This window comes from Vulpes lagopus, chromosome 8 (genome assembly GCF_018345385.1).
Source record: "Vulpes lagopus strain Blue_001 chromosome 8, ASM1834538v1, whole genome shotgun sequence".
Classification (NCBI taxonomy): domain Eukaryota; kingdom Metazoa; phylum Chordata; class Mammalia; order Carnivora; family Canidae; genus Vulpes; species Vulpes lagopus.
In genome coordinates, this window is record NC_054831.1 from 97995694 (window position 1) to 98002559 (window position 6866).

At 40.6% G+C, this 6866-nt stretch overlaps 1 long non-coding RNA gene across 1 annotated transcript in view; it reads left to right on the forward strand.

Annotated features, from left to right (window-relative positions):
• The window catches only part of LOC121497160, a 29184-nt gene extending 22961 nt beyond the window's left edge, over nucleotides 1-6223 (forward strand). Inside the window, exons 2-3 of the long non-coding RNA XR_005989419.1 lie at nucleotides 683-778; nucleotides 4999-6223. This is a non-coding gene — a long non-coding RNA (uncharacterized LOC121497160). The remainder of the gene's footprint in view (nucleotides 1-682; nucleotides 779-4998) is intronic.
• The last annotated feature ends 643 nt before the right edge of the window (nucleotides 6224-6866 follow it).

Consider the following 6866-nt stretch of genomic DNA (forward strand, 5'->3'; position numbering starts at 1 on the left):
CCATGCACAGGGATACTGCTTTACCACCCTAAAGGAGGAGTAGAGGCTTACTTCCTCATCTCTGCACCCTCTCTCCCCTCCCCACAGCCCCGCCCATCAGTGACTCACAACTTAGCCAATGAGAAGCCACTATACTTCCAATTCCTGATTTTGTCCAATGGACTTTTTGTTTGTAACAGCTTTCCCAATTTCCCCTTTTCCTTTCTTTACAAAAGAACACTCCTTTCCTGTGTTCTCTGGATTTGACTGTGGTTTTGCTATAGCATCCATGTTTTGGATTGAAATTCTCTGCTGTTCCTTAATAAACTCATCTTTGCTGATAAAATAACTAGCAGTTTTTGAATGGGAAAAAAATCAGAGGAAGGCAAACCATGAGGGATTCTTAAACTTTGGGAAACAAACTGAAGGTTGCTGGAGGGGAGGTGATGGGATGGTTTAACTGGGTGATGGGCATTAAGGAGGATTCTTAAACTTTGGGAAACAAACTGAAGTTTGCTGGAGGGGAGGTGATGGGATGGTTTAACTGGGTGATGGGCATTAAGGAGGGCATGTGATGTGATAAGCACTGTGTGTTACATGCAACGGATGAATTATTGAAAACTACATCCAAAACTAATGATATACTATATGTTGGCAAATTGAATTTAAATTAAAAAAAATAACTAGCTGTCTTACTTTTAAGGTTAACATTACTTGATGATCAGAGGTGGGATCCAGAGGAGACCCCCAACAACTCCAAGGCTGGTAAGCAAACAGATGACTCTACCTACAGAGCCAGGTGGGTTCACTGCTTTCTTCCCGACTTTGGGGTTTGAGAGTGAGGTTTCCCCAGATTTCAAGCTCCACGATTTGTGTGTTAACTCTTTGGGCTTTATTGAGGACCTCTTTTAAGGCTCTGGTGATGTTTTTATCTCTGAGAGCACTCCTCTGGCCTTCATTCTGTCTCCATTTTGAAATTGGACTGTACTTGATGGAACTGTGCCAGCCTTTGGTCTGATTCTTTCTGGAACCATGCTAATCCTGTTGAAACTGGTGTTTAGGAATTTCTCTCTGGTCTAGAGAAAAATCTCTAAGAAATGGGATTTCAGTCACTAAAATACTTTGATTGGCCCCCTCCTGACCCTCACTGGGCCTCTGGCTGGGTTTATGTGCAAAAACTATGGCCCCTCTGCATGGACATTTATAATTAAGTGAACTGACTCAACCAAAAGTTAGAACTTCAATGGCCATTTTAGGGAACTTTTGGTCTCCCCAAACTTGTTTTACCCATAATTAAATTAGAAAGCCACAGTTCTAAAACAAACATACAAAAAAAAAACTGAATGGGATGCCCAGTGTGACAGTACCTTGAAGCACCTTGAAGCTTCTAGGTGCTTTCAGGGTTCTAAGTTTGCCTCCTTGCAAAATACAATTTCTAAACCAACTGAGGCAAATAGACAAATTGAAAGGAATCAAAATGGGTCCTCTTTTTTCCCTCCTCCATTTTCTTTGTTGGCAGACACCTTGTGCTCAGACCCCTTCTCCAGTGCTCTTTCCCCGTATTCCCTCTCCTGAACTTCTCTTTTCCTCCATATCTCTCCCTGCTCCCTCCTCTCCTGACCCTATTAAAACCTGCCTCTTTAAAGCTAAGTCTTCTGAGGATCTCAATAAACCTCAAGCTTCTGTTGTTCCTAGGACTAGGGCCAAACTATAAGCCATAGTCAAAGGGTTTTCCAAGTGACTGAGGACCCCCCAGAGATTTGTTGAAGAATTTACCATTGCTGTTTGCACTAACCAGTTTGGTTTCTCAGATTTCTATCAGTCCACATGCTTATTGGTGAGGACCAGGCCAAACACTGGATGAAAACAGCTGAAAAGGAACATCCTGAAGGAGATTTTGAGAAGCAAATCCCTAACTTTTGTCAAGATGGTAGAGCACTCACTGGAAATCTTCACCAAGCAGTTACCATAGCTTTTCCCAAGCCTGCTGCTTCAAACAGAATTCAGGCTTGCTCACAAAAGTTTGATGAACTTGTTAATAACTATTATGATTGACTCCAGTTTGTCTTTAAGAAGGATTCTGGCCTTCCTTTACCTGTTGGATACACCCCACTAGCATTTATTTCTATGTCTATTAACAGGCTTAACTAGGATCCTTCACTTTTAATTAAAAGGACTGGGATAGATTGGGAAACTACTCCAGATTTAGTTAATATGGCAAACTGGCCGGCTCACAACCTAACTGAGTCGCTTAAAACAAAGATCGATAAAATTCTGTTTTCAACTCTAGCAAATGAAAGCCCCCAAACCAAACTAAAAACCTTCTAGTTTAGGGTATTATTGCAAAGAGTCAGCGAATTAAAAAAAAAAAAGATTAACAAATTTATATGCACCAGGTAGGTGCCTTTGGTCCCCTAGTCAGTCTTTCCAGTGAACTCCCCAAGTTCCCAATGTCAGAGCCTGAACAGGGGCTCTTCCCACTACTCCCTCTCAATCAGCTCAGCTCTCCAGATTGAAAATTAATCTCTCTGTGTCCTTCTTGACACCTGAGATACACTCTGGGGGCTCAACCCCACTGCTCTAAAGCGGCCCCTGCTCTGGAGGATAAAAACAGTTCAGATAGTTAGGGTCTCTAATAAACCTCAGTAGGTTCCTGCCTCTGAAACTAGTTCCTTCTGTCTGAACCTTCTGAGAGATACACACCATTTTCCCCTTGGTTCTTCTGCCTCTATTCATTTATTGAGCTGAGGTGTCTTAGAAAAATATCAGGCCAGAATTTCTTTCTCCCAAAAGGAGGAAATAATTCTAGAATTTGACAATAGTAATCAAAATAGCCAACCAGGGGAAATAAATGCTCTTCGGCATCTTTTCTGTGCTCTATCTCTGACAGCACTATAACTGAGTCTGGGGACACTGGTCATTTCTTCCTCTTGGATCAGCCACCATCCTCTTTATGCAAAATTTTCAATTGATATCAGCAGAATCCTGAGCGCATTCCCCCACCAAGTTTCAAAGAGATCCCTCAAAACCTCTCTCCAGAATGAATCAATACCCTGTAAATAAAGAAGCCCTTCAAGGCTCAGAGCCTCCCTACTAGTCCTTGTAATACACCTGTTTTACCTGTAAAAAAAAAACCCAATGGCAAAGGATGGAGTTTTGTCCAGAGCCTCCAAGCAGCAAAGAATACTGTAACCCCTCGGCACTCTGTCATTCCCAGCTCCTGTGTACTACCAATATCCTTTTGCACTAAAAGCAAAATTTTCACTGTAATTGATCCACGCAATGCAGTTGTAGTATTCCAGTTGATAAGAATAGCCAATATCTTTTTTGCTTTAACTTGGGAAGAATGAAAGTATGCCTGGACAGTAATGTCCTACAGTTTCACAAAGGGTCCTGACTTTTCACAAACCTTAGAACCTGATTTGGATGATAGCAGGTTTTCATCAGGCTCTACTGTGTTGCAATGCACAGATGATTTGCTTTTCTGCTCCCCTTTCTTAAACCCCTTTTTGGTAAGACAGCATCCACCTGTTAAAACTTCTGGCCTTAAAGGGACAGGAAGTGTCCAAAGAGAATTATAAGTTTGTTCAAACTCAGATTAGATACCAGGAGCAGAGCATATAATCTTGAAATAAGGACTACATTTGGACTCAGAATTCCTCTAACTAATGCAGATTTTCATGGTGTACTGATGGTTCTTATTTAAAGGATGAAAATGGTAAATATGGTGGTGACTATGCTGTTGCAACCCCTTTTGAAGCCCCTAAACAATACCTTTACATTTTGGCTACTTCAATTTAATGGGCTGAGTTTTTACTCAAATTTGTGCTTTAGTGGAGGATAAAACTACAGACATTTACAGCAATAGTTGGTATACCTTTGGGGTTGTTCATGACTTTGAAATATTATGGAAACAATGAAGTATCTTTACATGTAATGAGAATAAAAATTATAAGTGGTTTTTACGTCCAAAATGTATCAGATGCCATACTCTGGCTGCTCTAGCCACTCTGCTTTTATTGACTGCTCTAGGGTCCTGGGCATTCCAAACTTAGCTTTCTGGGGGCCAAAGTCATTCACCTTCTTGATATTTCCACAAAAATGCTGCTCTCGAAACCAATAGCCAGACTTCTGTCATGATCCAAAGGGACATTCTCCCAGATAATAATTTTGGAAAAATTGACCCAAGAGAAGGAAAGCCAGTACTAAAAATCTAATGATTGTTGGCTTGATAAAAAGAGAACTCTGGTTGGGACCAAATAACAATTTGGCCCTTTCAGAAATTCTAAAATTCTCAATACTTACCAACTATGCATACATTAAACCATTGGTTTACTGACAGAATGATAACATTTATGAGCCAATATTGGTGGGGAAAAGTTAATAAGGCTGCAGAAAGTGCCTAACTCGCTTGACCCATCTGCCCAAAGTATAACCCAGGGAAACCAGTTTATACAAATGGGTTTTATACAACTTACCCCTCTCATGGGTAAATATGTTTTAGTCATAGTTTGTACATTTTCTCACTGGATCAAAGCTTTCTCTTATAGACAAACCAGTGCTTTTTCCATTAGAAAAGATTATCCCACCTGGGGAAGTGCTCTTGAACTTCATAGTGATTGGGGAACCCATCAGGTGCTTCAGTTCTGACCTACTGGCCAGTTTTACACCATTTTCACTGTGCATATTATCTCTAATCCTCAGTCACACACACTAACAGTACTGTTAAGACTCAACTGGCAGCATTTGTAGGAATTTTCCAAATACCTTGGCCTAAAGCATTACTATTGTCCCATCACCCATCCTGTTGGGAACTCATGCACTCTCAACCTTTGAGATACTCAGAGGATGTCCATCGCACTTGGCTCCTGCCTGTCTGATCCACAGTTAATAAAAGGAGATATACTTCAATAGTGTAAAGGCCTAATTGTTTCCATTAAAAATAATCATGCTTTGGTAGAGCAGTCTTTTCACAGTGAACTCCCAGGAGATAACAACCGTATGTATCACACCTTGCAGCCTGGATTTTTCATCTGTTGGAAAAGACTCCTCTGAAAAGACTCTTCAGCCTTGCTGGAAAGACCCATATCAGGAACTGCAAACCAACACTTATGCTGCCAAACTCCAGAGAATAGACTCTTGGATTCACATGATACATCTAAAGAAAGTACCAAATCCTGATTAGATCTGCACACCATCTGGTGACCTGAAAGTAAAGATTTCCTGGAATTGAAGCAGATGACATCTGACAAGACCACTTTTCCAACATGTGCAGACCAGATCTGTGTACCTTTCTCTCCTTGTTGCTTCTTTTCTTTCTTTCACAGAAAGCCAGGGCTCTTGTCTGCATTTCTCAAGTCCTTGCAAACTGGGGAAAACTCTTCTTTTGAAGAGTTTTGGCCTTTTGGAAACAGCCCCATCATGATCCTGGGACAAATTAATGTTTCACTTGCTTTTTCTGACGGGTTAGAAGGTTCAGAATTTACAAGAGTTTTCTTTCATCTGAACTATTAACTAACTTTGGATTCTTACCCAATTCATGGTCTGAATGTGCAACATTGTAGGCTATTTTACCAATAATACATTTGGTTCCACAGAGTTCTTTTGACAGAGCAATACTGTTTTAAACCATTTTTAAAGTTGCACCATTTTGCAAAAAGCTCATTAGCTATTGCTTCATATTTATATCTGTACTATATCTTCTCAAATGCACACAGTTCATTCTATCAATGCACTCTAGCAGTATCCACAATTTTGCTTTCATGGCTGCTTTAAACTGAGACTTCCAGGTGACATACATAACTCTGGGTATACCTTCATGGAGAGAACTTTTCTCACCTAATTCAAAGTTAAGTGCCAAGGAATATTTCAGTTGCATACTTTCAGACGTAGAGTCCTGGTTTAGTATGGTCACATAACTTGGAATTGTTACATTACTTCTGTGTTGTATTATTATTTTAAGTTTTATACTTTATTGACTATGGAACTTTTTAAAAACGACATACTCAGCAAGATAATGCTGGCTCAGTGATTTGAGATGATCTCCAACACTTACCACCTTGAGAAAAGATAGACTTTAGATGGGACGTACCTGAGAGTTTCTCCCTCCTAACCTTCCTTGTTCTTCATATGTGGCTTTAAGTGGTTTCCAACTACTTTGTGCTTTCTCTCCACCAAAGAACAGGACAACTAGTGAAGGTCCTTCCTGGCACTGAGGAACAAAACCACTAAATATAAAGAGTCTGACTATTGATCAGTGATACTTTCAAAGAAAGATCTTAATCAAAAAGGGGGAATTGTGAAAATGGTTAATGGGAAACCTCACTAAAATGGAGTCAAAAGATTTGGCAGGGGGACCTCTCAGCCTACCACTGAACTTCAATTGCAGACCCAACAGGAAGAGACGCCCGTTGTATGTGGATACTGCTTTACTACCCACAGGAGGAAGAGAGCCTTACTTCCTCCCCTTCCTCCCATCTTCCCAGCAGCCCTACTCACAAGAGACTCACAACTCAACCAATGAGAAGCCACTATACTTCCAACTTCCAGTTTACTCCAGTGGACATTTTGTTTGTAACAGCTTTCTCAACTTCCCCTTTTCCTTTTACAAAAGAGCACTCCTCTCCTGTGTTCTCTGGGCTTGCCTATGGTTTTGCTGTAGCTTGCTTGTCCCAGATTACAATTCTCTGCTAGTCTCAAATAAATCCATTTTTTTCTGGTAAAAATAACCAGCATGTTTTGTTTTTGTTTTTGTTTTTTTTAAGGCCAACAACATCCAGGTAGAGAAGAGCGGGTGTAGGCTTTTTGTCCAGTAGGTGCACCCAGAGGTGTCGAGAGATCTCAAGAAGAGGCCAGAGACTTAGCACCTGATACACAATAATTAAGAA